The 16,271-nt window shown below is 38.7% G+C and overlaps 1 long non-coding RNA gene across 2 annotated transcripts; it reads left to right on the forward strand.

Annotated features, from left to right (window-relative positions):
• Window positions 1–10,399: 10,399 nt before the first annotated feature.
• On the forward strand, window positions 10,400–13,033 carry LOC141629835 (uncharacterized). Of its 2 annotated transcripts, none has more exons than XR_012537367.1 (6): window positions 10,400–10,559; window positions 11,538–11,642; window positions 11,761–11,831; window positions 12,273–12,395; window positions 12,840–12,892; window positions 12,987–13,033. It is a non-coding gene; the product is annotated as an uncharacterized LOC141629835 (long non-coding RNA). The 2 variants fall into 2 exon arrangements; XR_012537366.1 differs by having other exon boundaries at window positions 12,308–12,395.
• Window positions 13,034–16,271: the final 3,238 nt, after the last annotated feature.

The following is a 16,271-nucleotide window of genomic DNA, read 5'->3' on the forward strand; positions in this document are numbered from 1 at the left end:
AAAAGTGACGGAAGTAATTATATACTTAATCGCATTATTAACAAAACCCGAGAAATCATCCCCCGTAAACCGGCTACTCGATCGAGTAGCTTAGGTACACGATCGAGTGCCCCCTTACTAGATCGAGTATCAATGTTACTCGATCCAGTACCCAACAGGTCAGACACTGTTTTAAAAACGTAACTCACCCTTACTCGACAGAGTAAGGCCTACTCGATAGAGTACCCAGAGACTCATAAAACCGTAGTATTACAGTGGTGACCACCATAAGAGGATGAATGACAGCCCTCCAAGATTGCCTTGGACTCCCACTGCGGAATACACCATCTTTAGAGACCATCTGCACATTCCTTAAACAAATAAGGATCATCCCAGAAGTACTGCTTAGCGTTATAGAGAAAACGCTTCATTTGCTGATAAGAAAGGTTAGGTGGCAGCGCGCCACTAACAACATAATTTTCTAAATCTGCATACCAAGGGTCATGGTTAATAATAGAAGACAAAATAGCAAATAATGAATCATCGGGAAATAATCATCAATAGGTAAGGAATCCTCTCGCTCTTGTTGCGATAGTCGCGACAGATGATCAGCTACTACGTTCTCAGCACCCTTCTTATCTTTGATCAGCAAATCAAACTTCTGAAGAAGGAGTATCCATCTCAACGGCCGTGGATTAGCGTCCTTCTTAGCGAGAAGGTGCCTCAGTGCTACATGGTCAGTAAAAACAGTAACTTCTGACCCTATCAAATAAGAACGAAATTTTTCTAGCGCATAAACTACAGCTAGCAACTTTTTCTCAGTGGTGGTGTACTTCACTTGAGCCCCATCCTGTGTTCGGCTCGCATAATATATTGCATTCAAAGCTTTGTCTTTCCTCTGGCCCAGCACTGCTCCAAGTGCTTAATCACTAGCGTCGCACATAGTCTCAAACGAAAAGTCCCAGTTGGGAGGCTGTATAATCGGCGCCGAAATCAAGGCCTGCTTCAACCTGTTAAAAGCAGAAAGACATTCATCAGTAAATACAAAGGGGGCGTCCTTAAGCAACAGCTGTGTAAGTCCTTGATAAACCGGCGATAAAACCCAGCATGACCAAGGAAACTCCTCACTCCTTTGACATTAACAGGAGGAGGTAATTGCCGAATCACTTGCACCTTTGCTTTGTTAACCTCAATGCCCCTGTCAGAAACTAAGTGCCCTAAGACAACTCCCTCGTTGACCATAAAGTGGCACTTCTCCCAATTAAGCACAAGATTAACCTCAATACAGCGCTATAACACTTAATCAAGGTTAGACAGACAGTTAGCAAAGTCACTTCCATCGACACTAAAGTCATCCATAAAGACTTCCATAATAGACTCTATATACTCAGAAAATATCCCCGTCATGTACCTTTGAAAGGAGGCAGGGGCATTACATAAACCAAAAGGCATCCTGCGATAAGCAAAAACATCCTGAGGACAAGTAAAAGTAGTCTTTTCATGATCATCTGGATAAATAGGGATCTGAAAAAAACCCTGAGTATCCATCTAGATAACAGAAAAACTTATGAGAAGCTAACCTTTCTACCATTTGATCGATGAAAGGAAGGGGAAAGTGATCATTCTTTATGGAAGCATTCAGCTGTTTATAGTTACTATTCTAGTAGGTATCAACTCGTTTTTATCATTCTTGACCACAATAGTCCCTCATTTCTTTGGAACTACCTGAACTGGACTCACCCACTTAGAATGACCAACAGAATAGATAATACTTGCATCAAGCAACTTCATTACCTCAACCATCACAACATCCTGCATCTTCTGGTTCAGTTGGCGCTGACCCTGTATGCAAGGCTTGTGATCTTCCTCAAGATCAATTCTGTGCATGCAAATGTTGGGACTAATGCACTTAATGTCATCTAATGAATAACCCATAGCTTTCCTGTTTTTCTTAAGCATAGCTAACAAAGCGGTCAGCTGATCATCATCAAGTTTAACACTAACAATGACTGAATATTACTCTGTATCATCTAAGAAAGCATATTTAAGATGAGAAGGAAGAGGCATACACTCAGGTATCTTTACCTCTATGGCGCAAAGAGTTATTGATCATTTGTTCCACTCTCTCTCCCTCAGCGTCGCTGAGTTCACGCTCATCTTAAGTAGCTTCAAGCAAATCCAACAGAGCATCATTGTTATCTGGGATATCTGCACACTCATCTAAAAGCATCAAAGCTTCTTGTGGATCCTTTATAAAAGAACCTGACCATAAGTCATAAACAGACTCGTCAACAATTGATGTGACCATTATTTGAGCATATTTAGTCCCCTAATTGAGCCTGTTTTGCATACTAATATATCATTCCATGGCCATTTTATCCGTCGAAACCTTCCTATTTGGTTTCCTAGTGCATTTCTTATGTTTTGTAGTAAAGAAGATAATTAGGCGGAAATTTCCGTCTTTCGTGCATATTTGGAAGCTTATTGACGATATTTGATGGACTAGTATGAAGAGGAAGCAAGAACTAAAGACCAATCCTACAAGAATAAAAAGAAAGTGAAGAAAAGGATTTTAAAGCAGAACCCGAGCGGCTAAACAGGTAAGACGCCCGTCCAGAATGACAATCCGAGCGTCCAAGCAACAAAGATGCTCGGATTCCTCTACTACAATCCGAGCGGATTTGCAGAAAGACGCCCGTGCACCCCCTCAAGAATCCGATCGTCTTCCCTTCCTGGACGGACGGACCGCAACGTCTTCAGCCGAGATGCTCATCCCTCCAAAAAGACTAGCATTTCCCTGCTTAAAACTCAAAAATGTAATTACTAATTTCGCCTTAGTTAACCTAATAAAACTCTACTATATATACCGCATTTGTAAATAATCTTTCCACAAATCTCACATTGATCTCTCCTTAATTATTGTTCAAGTTACATACTTTTTGGGTAATTGAAGATTTTGGGTTATTATTGGAGGATTGACAACTCTCCATCAATCAATCAAGTTTCTTCTTTAATTCTTTGCATTATTATTTTGGAATCTCCATAGGTATAATTCTCTCAATCCTTGTTTTAATTATTGTTAATCTTTCTTACTTGTTCATCATGTTTTACCTTGCTAATATGATTGACAACCTTGTTAGCATGTTAAACTTGATAATGAGTGAGTTATCTCTTAGCTAGGATTAGTGGGTAATTAAGGGAAACCAAACATGGGATTGATTCATGCATAATCTAATATGTTCACATAATTAAATTGCTTGCATGTTATGATGTCAACTTTATGCACATGTTATGTTTGATGAAATACTAAGCCTATGAATCCTTGCATTTACAACCATCTCTTATCTATTCAACTTGACTTGTAAGATATAAACCAACTCGAGTCTTGTTAGACCATGCATAGAAGTTGATTAGGAGGAAAGTAAGTCGACTTGTAGGTGTTCTACAATCTAATCGATTCGGCTCCGGGACCCAACTCTTCCTAAGAACCGTAAGATAGACATGAACCAACTCGGTTCCCCCACAACACTAATTGCTTGCTTATAATTGTAAACATGTTTGTACGATCAACACCATGAATCCCCTATGACCCCATGATATCCTAGCACTTTTAATAATTTGTTTACACCCTTCCTTTCATTGTTTGCTTTACTTTATTGCTTGCATTAGTCTAGACACAACTACAAATCCAAACAAATTGCGACACTAGCATAAATTGAGATAGATAGACTTAGAACCCAAAGCACACCGTCCCATGGATCGACCTCGACTTACCACTAACTAGTTGTATGTTGAGTATTATAAATGTGTTTGATTGGATGTGTGACCCGACGACATCTCATCCACACCAAAATGGCGCAGTTGCCGGGGACGGTGCTATGTGATTAAGTTCTTGTTTGTTTGTCTATTTTGATTTTGCTTTCACCTTGAGAAACTTGTTCCTCAAGGATTGTTCTTACCATTCTATTGTAGTTTCCATGCTTGTATTTGTTTCCTTGTCTTAGCTATGATGGCTCAAGACTTGACATGTGGAGTATGTGGTGGATCTTTTGAGTATGACTATGAGTATGGGGAGTTTGAGAAGCAAGTCAACACAACCCTACCTTACTACTCATACAATGAAAATCCTAACTACTACCCCAAATTTTCCAACCAAAACACTCACACCCACTATCCACTTCATAATGAGTTTCAATTGCCACAATACAATCACTTTCACACCGACCCACAACAAGAAAATGAACCCATTCAAAATGAGATTCTCCAAATGATGGGAGATCAACAAAACTTCTTCAAACAAATGCTAGAGGAGAGCAAAAAGAGGGACAATGTTCTTCAAGGCATTGTTGCCCAAGGTGAGGAATTGGAGATTCAAATTGGCCAAATGAAAGAATCCCAAGCAATCACTCCCCACCCTTCTTTGGACATTGATCATGGATGTGAATTAGAAGTAGTAGCTTTTGACATGGAAGATGAGAAGTGGGAAGAGCCAATCTCTTTGAGCTCTTGTGAGTATGAAAGTGTTGTGTTCGATAAGGAAGACATGAGGTTGAGCAAGCCAAATACTCTTAGCCTTTGTGAGTATGAGGGTGTGTCCTTTGAAGTGAGTATTGAGATGTTGGAGGAAGAAATAACGAAGAAGAATGAAGCCCCCATTTATGATTCGTATGAAGATAGCATCAATGATGATGAGCCTAAAGGATAAACTTGTAATATCACCTTGCTTGAGGAGCCTATCCTTGAGACATTTGGGATACCCTATCATGAAGAAGAACGTCCTTCCCCTATTCCTCATAAAGACTACTTGACACCTATCATGGAGCCAATGATCGTTGAAGAGGATATGGTGGACCTTCTTCAAAAGGCCAAAGCATCGTACAAAAGCTACTTGGTGAAAAAGCTCGAAGAGAAACTTGCTCGTGAAGCTACTTGTGGAAGTTTGGCACCCACAATGACAACTTCTAAGGAACTCGATCATCAATGCCATGAGAATTCTCCTTCTACTCTTGAAGGATTGACAAGTTCAAATGCTATCATCATTACCAAAATTGAAGATGAAGTTGGTAAGTGGAAGTCTACGGATGAAAACGAACCATACTTCATGCCTAGTGTTGACAAGAATCTTGGGCTTGTTTATTGGAAGCATTGGGAAAGCTCTAGTGCTGAGGACAAAGCGAAAGAAAGAACATATGATAAGCTTCCTAGGCCAAATTTCATGTTCAAATGGAGGAACCCATACTTGTGTTTATTTGGAGCTTGTTCACAAGCTTTTGATCTCTTATTAAGAGCCTTGAGCTCTATGGACAAAAAAATTTCTACAATTTGAACTAGTTTGGTGGAGTCCTATCTCAAACCACCATTTGTAAGATATTTCTTGGAATCCTTACTTTGTATAATATTGTACATTTTTACATTTGTATTTGATTTCTTGCATGAGGGTAGTGAGATAGAGTCTGCTTACATTTTTTATTGAGCAAATTTCAGAAAAAGATAAGGAGGAATAACGAATCGGTGAAAGGGTATGATTGTGCAAGGAAAAGAAAGAAAAAGATGAAAAGCAGCCAAAGACGCCCGTCCAGGGCCCTCATTGCATTACTGTCTAGCACTGCCTCAGAATCTGAGCGGATTCAGCATAAGACGCTCGTCTTCTAAAAAGACGCTCGTATTATCCACGGGACGCCCGTCTTGGAAGACACCTAAGACAAAGTTTTGAAACTGCCAGGAAATCCGAGCGGATTTTTGAGGAAACGCCCGTCCCGAGTAAGACGCCCGTCCAAAACAGAAGACGCTCGTCTTCTGCCTGCTCCTGAAATTGCTGCGGTCCTGTCTCAAAATCCGAGCGGATTTAAACAAAGACGCTCGGATTCTACAGGCCAAAGACGCCCGTCCCGCATGAAAGACGCTCGGATTGGGGTCTTTTTCTCGAACCATCCGGCCAGGCCCCACTCTTATCCGCTCGGCTTCCCCTTTTCTTCTATAAAATCACCCCCTTTCTCCCTCATTTCTTCACCTTATCTAACCCTAAAACACTCATCTTCATCCTCAAAAACACTCCCCTCACATCAAAAGCCAACAAAAACCCTATTTCCTCAACTTCAAGATGATGAACCTCAAGGGCAAGGCTAAGAAGTTTGTTGAATCCGCCGGAAGGAAACGCTAGGGATCATCCTCTTCAACTCCGCAAGAGGTAGTGCCACCAAGGAACTTCCGTCCCATCATAAGAGGAGGAATAGAGCAACTTGAGTACTACCCAGAGGTACTTTTCGAATCCGATGCCCACCGCAAGAACTTTGTCAAATTGCTAAGTAAGAACTATGAACCCACTCAATTCATAGATACAAAGGTGTTGGAAGTCCTTGGGATAAGGTACCACACCGAGATGTTCTTTGATGGCTTAGGGATTGGAAAACTTTTCCATGCCCATGAGGAGACGTACCTTAGTCTCACCCTGTAATTTTTGAGTAGCCTTCATATTGTCACGAATACTCGAACCAATGTGGGCATGGAGTTTAGGTTGTGCAAACTAGATCATAGCCTTACACTTGATCAATTTGCCCACATTTTCGGTCTTGTTGTGCCCACAAACTATACCGAAAAACCTGCTGATTTTGATGTGGACCTACTTTGGAAGGCTATTTCCAGGAGAGATTTTACCAGTTTAAAGCAATGCTCCTTCGCCATCCAACATCCGGTGATTCGGATCACCGAACGCTTTGTGGCCGGTACCATCAATGGGAGGTACGAACAAGATAGGTGTACTCTCATTGATTTAACATTTCTTGAGTCATATTTAAATGTTCGAGGGACGAGGCGCTATAACTTCAACACCCCTCTTGAGATACTTACAAGGTTTCATGATTTTGCTCAAGGGACCACCCAACTCAAGATCTTCGTAATGGGAGGTCTAGTTACTATTTTGGCCAACTACCTTTGCCACGGGTTCAACTCCCAAGGGATTTATGCTCCTCTTGAGGGGAGTACTTTAATTGATGAACACGCCGTCTTCACCAACCACCGGTGGTGTAACTACACTCAAGAAGGGAGTGTAGAATGGCTCACAAAAGGGTGCACCCCCATCATCCTTTCGGGTTGGAATATACCGGGCACCGACCCAAGATTGAGCCCATATTCGCCAGCGCCAAGCTACCTTCTTGATATCCAAATCCTCGACAATCCCCCTCAAAGGGAAGAGGCACGCCGCCAACAACAGGTACCTCGTGGGGTACCGGCAAGGTCTACTCGCCCACCTTCCTATGTGCCTACCCCACCATACCCTACTCCTTATACCCAATTCCGACCGGAAATCCCCAATACCACGGGTATTAATGATTTGATGAAACTCATGAATAGAGTGGACCTCGGGGTACATGAAGGGAGGGTCGACAACTACTTGGCCCTTTATCCCCAATACTATAACATGGCTCAACAAGGGTATATTGACCCCAATGGTCCTAAGCCCTCTTGGGCCCCACCACAATATTTGTTCCCTAATCAAGGGGACCAAGCTTGGAATCTCGATGGTGGAGGGTACTCGGGCCAAGGAGGAGGGTATGACCAAGGAGGGTACTCGGGCCAAGGAGGAGGGTTTGACAAAGGAGGGTACTCGGGCCAAGAAGGAGGGTATGACCAAGGCGGGAGTTCTCACCGGTATGGCTACCCCCAAGATGAGGATGATTACGAGTGAAAGAGGCCTACCTCATCACCTCTATTTGTATGATACTCCTCTCTCTCTCTCTCTTTTGTATATACATTGCATTTAGTGTAGCTCTCGCATGCATTTGTATCATATTGCATTTGCATTAGCTAGTTCATATAGTATAGTTGCATTGTAATATATCTCACATGATTCATGTAGATAGTTGCATATAGACTAGAATTCATGCATAGTCACTAATGGCCAATCCTTTTCTTTTCTACACTTGAAATAGTGTTTAAATCGGTTTGAGGAGGTTTTCTCATAAGTGACATAAGCATTTATCATGCATCATATAATATAGTTTAGATTACATTCATTTGTTATATATGTCATATAGAATTGTATTTAGTTAGAGCATGCATGCATTCATATCATTGCATTTATTCAAAAATCCAAAAACATGTATTTCTTTTTCATTCCTACTCATACATCTACATTGAGGACAATGTCCAAAATAAAGTGGGGGATGGGAATTTATATTCCAAAATGCATAAAAATTAAAAAATTTCGAAAAACCACAAAAATATGTCTTTTAATTTCATAAAAACAAAACCCATAAAAATTTGAAAAATTCAAAAAACCAAAAACAAGTTCTTTAATTTAGTAGTGTAGAATTGTATATACTTGCGTTTTTGTTCTCTTCTCACATATATACAACACTACATTTGAGGCATTAGCAAGGGAAAATGAAGACCGCTTGGTATGATCGCTCTAATCTCTATTTCCCTTCCATTTCTTTTTCATTGTTCATATAAGGAGGATGGGCTTACATGTCAAGGAGGATGTGGTGTATTTTGTTGCTTCGGTTTGTGTATCTATGTGTTGTTAGGAGTTGCATTTAGTTTATATGACATACTAGTTGGTAGAATCATATGCATTAGGTTGTATATATGTTAGTTGCATCATGGCATGTAGTTTGCATGTTAGAAAAATTTTGTGAAACCGTCTACTTGGGAAGCTTGCCAAGTGTACATAGGCCCTAGTAGATGCTTTTCCTTCATAAGACTTTGCTTGTTAGAATACTTGTAAAACACCCTAAGATGTGTCATGCTAGTATCCTTTGACCCATGGATTAAGGCCTAGTCAAGAGTACCTTGTGGTGTGATAACTCCCTGGCTACCGTTTATTCCAAGGTGACCCTTGAAACCATGCAACCATCATTTATCCATGTTCTACTGTAACAAACCGGATTATAAACAAAGGAAAAACGTACTATAAAGTAAATATCAGAGTACGATACTGATAAAAGGGTCAAGGTGGCGGAAACACCTGACCAATCCGGTTCGCTACTCAATCTAAAACCAAACTAATACATTATTCAATGGTTCTCAAAACTTAAAAGCAAACTCCTATTTTATTATTAAGCTCGCTTCGCTCATTCCCCAAGCAAGCATCAACAAAACAGCAACGAACTAAACAACTTGAAAGGGGGTCGACAATCAGTCGGGAGTAACTAGATGCTCTCCCAGTCATGTTTACAACAATTGAATATAATCAACAATCATTAACAAATTAAATGCAAAACCAGTAAACATGCGAGATCATCTATACTCATGAAAACCCAACAAAGCTTACCATGTCTTATCAATCTTAAACGAATGCAATCATGCCAACCTAGACCATATGCAACCACTAGACCATGAATACTTACAAGACTAGTAGTGACAAACGACCCACAACAACCTAAGGCACAAAGCTAGCAATCAAGCATAGCAAACATGGTGACACACAATCCACAGCAACAGAAGGCACAAAGCTAGCAATCAAGCATAGTGAATAGAGCGAACGCCTGTTAGAGCGTATAACCACTGCCTCTAACTTGCCAGAGCGTATAACCACTGCCTCTAGCTGACGGAGCGTATAACCACTGCCTCCATCGGTGTGGAGCGTATAACCACTGCCTCCACGGTACTATGTAAAGCCTATAACCACTGCCTATATGTTTAAGACCTGGCCAGACTCTCGATAAACCGAACGATACTTGGGACCCAGAGCGTATAACCACTGCCTCTGGCCACCCCCGAACACAGACCAAAATAAATCTCGCATCAACGGGTAGCGTTGGTTCATTCCGATAGTATATAACTGATACTACCGTCATCTATTCAAACTAGAAAACAAACCAATGCACAAAGATAACGATCAGACTAACATGCGTGAACAACATCACGACTCAACTCATAGGATAGTATAACTGACCATCCTACTTATCATATGAACAAGAGTAACCAAAGATATATGCAACACAAGAACATAACATGTTGAACACAATACCACATATGAAACAAGTATAAGCAACCGATGTTATAGTAACTTCAGCTATAACTTTAACGTTAACAATTCAATGTTATAATAACCCTAACCATAACATAAACTCTGGATGCGACGTTATAGTAACCTCGACTATAACTTCAACATATACGACTTGAAGTTATACTTACCTCAACTATAACTTTGACACGAAACTCAAAGTTATACTAGTCCCAACCTTGACCTTGAGCCATAAATCTCACTAGTACAATTAAGGCAATTAGCATCGCCATAGTGGCATCGATTTAGAAATGACCGATGCCACTTTCAATTTATAGTCATATTGGCATCGGTTCTTACTAAATAACCGATGCCGTTATTATTATTGGGCGACTGACATCGGTTATTTGTTAACAGCCGATGTCAATTAATAACTAGGTTTGCATATACACGGTTCCCTTCCCCTCTTCTGTACACGATTACTCCCCCCACGAATGAGTCATGCTTCTCTCACTCCCTGTACAACAACCACCACAACACGTATTACTCCCTTCACCGAACCCTCGCTAACACTGTCGCTGTTTCCAATCGATGATCTAACCATCGCTACCTAGTGCTCCATATCAGCTTGCCGGTAAAATTCCAAACCCTAATTTTCATCCCCAATCTGAAATCCTAATTAATTTTGTTTGTAATCTTACTTGATTTTTACAGACCATGATAGCTTGTTGGTAATGTTAGTTTACACTAACCCTTATTTCTGGTCATCCAATTTTTATAGATTTTTGATTGATTTTTATAATTTGCAGGTGCCTTTCTTTAATTTAAGTATGCTAAGTTACTTTTTTTTTCTTTTTCTGATTGAATGATGTAATGAGTATGTGTTGTCATTCATGATGAAATTTGGTGTAGTGATGTGTGAGTTACGAATACGCTGTAGATGCAAGGCGACAATTAGTTATTATCCGCTACTCCCCTCGACAACCACCACATTACGACCACCACCACCACATGACGTCTTCTTCAAAAATGAACCACCATGATAATTATTTTATTTTTAAGGCTATGTTTATGATGTGGTTATCTACTCTTTAACTTCATATTTGATGCGGTAGTTGTTGCCAGGTCTTCTAATTGATTACGAATGGTAGGTCATCGTCTGATTAGGATTAAATTTGGGATTAATGTGTGTATATAGTGGTTATATTAAATGGATAATAGTATGTATTAGTTTATGCATTCTTTAATTAGTGTGGAATGCATTTGGTATATCAGTGAACTGGGTAAAGCAAAGAAAAGTTGTTGAATGGATGCTATTTTGTTTTCAATTGCCGTATACAATAATAGACGTTAAATGAGCAGCTTCTACTGCTCAAATTTGTTTATTTTTAGTTTATAGTGTTGTGTTAGTTACTGCTGAATCATATGATTGGTGTGAACTCATTCCTAGTGTTTATTAACTGACTGCTTTCCCAGTCCTAGAGGCATTTAGTTGTTGTCATTTTGCTCCATGTGCGTGGTTGCTTCTTAATTATTCTTTGACTCTTATAGATCTTTCTAGGTTGATCGAACTCATACATACATATACTATTGTTTGTTTAACATGATGTAGGGAAGTCGAACAAAAAACAGTAAAGACAATTGATGCTTCCTCAAATTGCCTCAGTTTGACAATGCAGAGAAACTTAAAACGGCTCTATTGTTGCACGTGAAAGAGGTAAGTCTTGACGATATTTTTATAATGCAAAGAAACTTAAAATGGTAACATTCAAAGGTCTTACTTTTGACTGTGTCATAGTTAAGTTATGACCTAATGCTTCGTTATGTCATCCTAGGAAATCCAAACATGAGGATGGCTCTTGCAGGGGATAAAGATGACTTGGTAGCTAGGACAATAGCTGTAAAGGTATAAACGTTTCTTTTTGTCCACGAGTATCACTTAAGATGCAATCTTTTTGTGGATAGGACAGTAGCCTTAATTTTACTTTGACATGTTTAAATTTTTATAGTTCGGATGAGCTGTATGAATGGTTTATAGTGTTTGTTTTCATTATACAGTCTAAAGAGAAGGCTTAGACATGAAACTCTTGAAAAGTGTTAGTCGACATTAACCCAAATTTGAATCAAAATTAATTTTATTTTTATTCTAATTTGTTTGTTGGTAGTTTTAGTCTACATTAACCCTTGATTCTAGTCATCCTTTTTTAGATTTTTTTTAAATTTGCAGGTGTAATCTACATAATTTTTTTTAGATTTCTGTAATTCGTCCTTTTTATATTTTTGTAATCTACATAATTTGTTTGAGGCATATCATTCTTTAATTCTTTTTTTACACCATATTCTGTAGGTTTATTGACTCACTAGATCTTCGAATATACGCAGAAATTAGAACTAGAAGCTCTAACACAATTCGGATTACTCGTATTTGAAGTGGGTTTACGCAATGGTTTGATTTACTCGTCGAGTTAAGGTAACGTGATTTCATCAGCCCTACGATTATTACTATTGTTCATTGTTATTTGTGTGCTAATTGTTGAATGTTTAGTTAGTTATAATATTTTGTTATGTTCATAAAGTGCGATAGTTTTCTAATGAAGATTTATTATTACTTATGCACTTGAATAATGAAGATTTATCTGTGTGATTGGTTAGTATGGTGTCCTACTGATATGGTTATTATTTATAGAGCAATGGAACAATCATAGCAATGGAACAATCCAGTAGTGGATTGTTGTTAATTGGTCTAGTCCAACTTTCTTGTGCTAGTTGTTTAGCTAAATTTTTCATCTTATTTAGTCCAATTTTTCATTTATAGAAAGCTCATTATCCTCTCTAAAGTAATTATTATTGTCAGACAACAAATTACATGTTATAAAATTAAATTGGTCCATTATACCTTACTACTTTTTCTCAGGATGACAATGTGGGCTTTTCATATGTAAGTTTACGAGAAGCTCGCCCATCGTTGTAAGTGTATACCATTGCTTACAGTTTATTGACTAGTCTCATCAATGTATAAATGTATTTGTTGCCCTCACTAGTGTTACTCTGCATTGACCAGCTACCATTCGCAGCTTGAGGGTGGATTCAAAAAATAGAGGACATAAGGTTTTATTTTTAAATTGATTTTACATTTTCTTTACGTTTTAGCATGTTAATGTGTTTGCGCCTTCTTTCACGAATCTACTATTAATAACTGTCATTGCAAGTGATATTATTTGGGTGAGATGGTGGTGTTGGTAGCTAGGCATGTGGGCGGGTGTCTGGTGGAGTTCTTAATGACTGGGTAGCTTTGTTTATGCCTTATGCATGTGCCCTATGCTTTTTCAAGTTCGTGAAGGAGCAGCTTAGTTGTTTGTGCCTTATGGTTTTCCAAGTTCGTGAAGGAGCAGCTTAGTTATTTTGACATGTTCGTCAAATGTTTATAGTTTGGATGTGCTGCATGGGTGGTTTTATAGTGCTTGTTTTCATTATGTAGTCTAAAGAGAAGGTAATGGAATCAAATCTATTGTTGTCGGAATTGTGTGATCAAGTGTGATTTAATTTTTTGGAAAGAGTATCAAGTTACGGGGTTCTTGGAGAAGTCTTGTTCTTGTGGGGTAAAATTTGATTTTTTGTTGGATGTTTGCGTAATTAAAAGAGTCAGTAGTTATAAGATTTCAGTGTTTTAGTATTGAAATAACTTGACGCTTTGTTGAGAAACTCAAATTGGTTTTTGTTGTTGTAATGTGTGGTCAAACTTTACCATCGACTTTGTTGTGTTGGGGTTGCAATGACAAGGGCTAACATATTTCCTTGTGTGTCTTAGCAGTGATTGTGATTGTTTGGCATGAACCTAAATCTCAAACAAGAGCATGGGAGAAGTAGATGTGATCTTGCGTATGTCGGAAGCATTCTGACTAAGAGACTACATTAGGGTAAGAAATGCTCATTGTTTATGTATTTTTATTGTAGTAGATTTGACTAAGCGGCTACTAAGAGACTAAACTGAAATGATTTCAGTAACCTAGTTTCTTCTTTTATTCTTTGCATTATTATTTTGGAATCTTCATAGGTATAATTCTCTCAATCCTTGTTTTAATTATTGTTAATCTTTCTTACTTGTTCATCATGTTTTACCTTTTTAATATGATTGACAACCTTGTTAGCATGTTAAACTTGATAATGAGTGAGTAGTCCCTTAGCTAGGATTAGTGGGTAATTAAGGAAAATCAAACATGGGATTGATTCATGCTTAATCTAATATGTTCACATAATTAAATTGCTTGCTTGTTGTGATGTCAACTTTATGCACATGTTATGTTTGATGAAATGCTAAGCCTATGCATCCTTGCATTTACAACCATCTCTTATCTATTCAACTAGACTTGTAAGATATAAACCAACTCGAGTATTGTTAGACCATGCATAGAAGTTGATTAGGAGGAAAGTAAGTCGACTTGTAGGTGTTGTACAACCTAATCGATTCGGCTCCGGGACCCAACTCTTCCTAAGAACCATAAGACATAAACCAACTCGGCTCCTTTACAACATAAATTGCTTGCTTATAATTGTAAACATGTTTGTACGATCAACACCATGAATCCCTTATGACCCCATGATATCCTAGCACTTTTAATCATTTGTTTACACCCTTCCTTTCATTGTTTGCTTTACTTTATGGCTTGCATTAGTCTAAACACAACTACAAACCCAAACAAATTGTGACACTAGCATAAATTGAGATAGATAGACTTAGAACCCAAAGCACACCGTCCCATGGATCGACCTCGACTTACCACTAACTAGTTGTATGTTGAGTATTATAAATGTGTTTGATTGGATGTGTGACCCGACGACATCTCTGTTGGAGCTTGTGTCCTCCAGTTAGTGCGGATAACGTCATTGCACATGCACTTGTACGGACAAGTGGGAGCTTGTTGGGGTTGGTGTCCTTAACAGTTAGTGCAAGGACTTATAAACCTCTAAAAGGATCAAAGGGCATACTTTTGGTATTATTATCAGTTGATCCACGTTTATCAATAACGGTTGGCTTGCTAGATAAGTTTGACGTTATTGTCATACAGATGGCGGTGATCAACTGGTCCCTAAAAGTCACACCTATAGGATACGTTTGAGAGACGTGACGGTATGAAAATACAGTCATGTAGATGCCAAATCTGACTAACCAGTTAGTCCGAGTTATTTGACTAGTAATTAGTCAAAATGTGATGTTGAGATATTATATTTAATACGGATTAGATATCATGGGCTAAGGCGAATTAACCAGTTAATTCGTAAAATTAAATATAAGCGTTTCATATTTAATTAATGTATATTGAATTAATTATACAATATCGTCTTTGTCGGACATGTATTAATACTTCAACTAACCCGTGTTATTAGTTGATGTTTTAATAGCCGATAACCGATGACGATTTATAATAAATCGCGTCATATACATTTAGCAATTTATGAGCCGGTCCACGAGGTAAAATTAAGAGGAAGTGGAAGCCCACTTCCCCATGCAAACCCACGGCTGGCCGAGGTTAACAAAAGGAGAGACTCCCTCTCCTTTTGACCTAGACAATTTCATTTTACAGAAAACTAGGGTTTTGGAGACATTTTCTCTCTGAAACCTAGATCTCACATCTCGAAAACCTCACAACAAGTTCTCTCAATATTGCAAGGCAATCAGAGAACAACTTCTAGCACAAGGGCATATCTCGGACAAATCTTGGGTGCAAAAATTAGGAGGAAATCTCTGTTGATTTCTGTTCTTTACGCCGCACTATAAAGGACCCGAGGTTAATTCTTGTTCCTTATCGTTTCTCTATTGTATTTATGTTTTATGACGATAATCGCATGTTAAATTTACGTTATAGTCCTAAAATTAGAGGGTCTTATACGGATATTACCCCACAAGTGGTATCAGAGCGAGGCCACGTAAATTTTTCTATGTGTTTTTCATAAAACGATTTTGAAACGGTTGTGTTTTATCTCGAAAACCGTGCCATGTATACACGGCTAGATTTTTTTTTAACCGTGACATGCTATTACACGGTTGTTTTGTGTGATTTTCGATTTGATCTTTTACATATTGTTGTTTTATACAGAGATTATAACAATATGTCAAGTTTTGTCAATTGTTAAATTGTTTTGATGCGTTTTTGATCAAAATTGCAATTGTTTTTGTCTCGACAAACTGTTTTCACGAGGGTTTTGAATTTTCAGCCATGCTTGCATTCGATCGAGCGTATTTCTACTCGATCGAGTGCTATTTCTGTCTTGTTTTTGCTCGATCGAGTCCCTGCCGTACTCGATCGACCCCTTTCAAAACCCCACTGCTCGATCGAGTTGTCCTCGT

This window comes from Silene latifolia, chromosome 2 (genome assembly GCF_048544455.1).
Source record: "Silene latifolia isolate original U9 population chromosome 2, ASM4854445v1, whole genome shotgun sequence".
NCBI lineage: Eukaryota > Viridiplantae > Streptophyta > Magnoliopsida > Caryophyllales > Caryophyllaceae > Silene > Silene latifolia.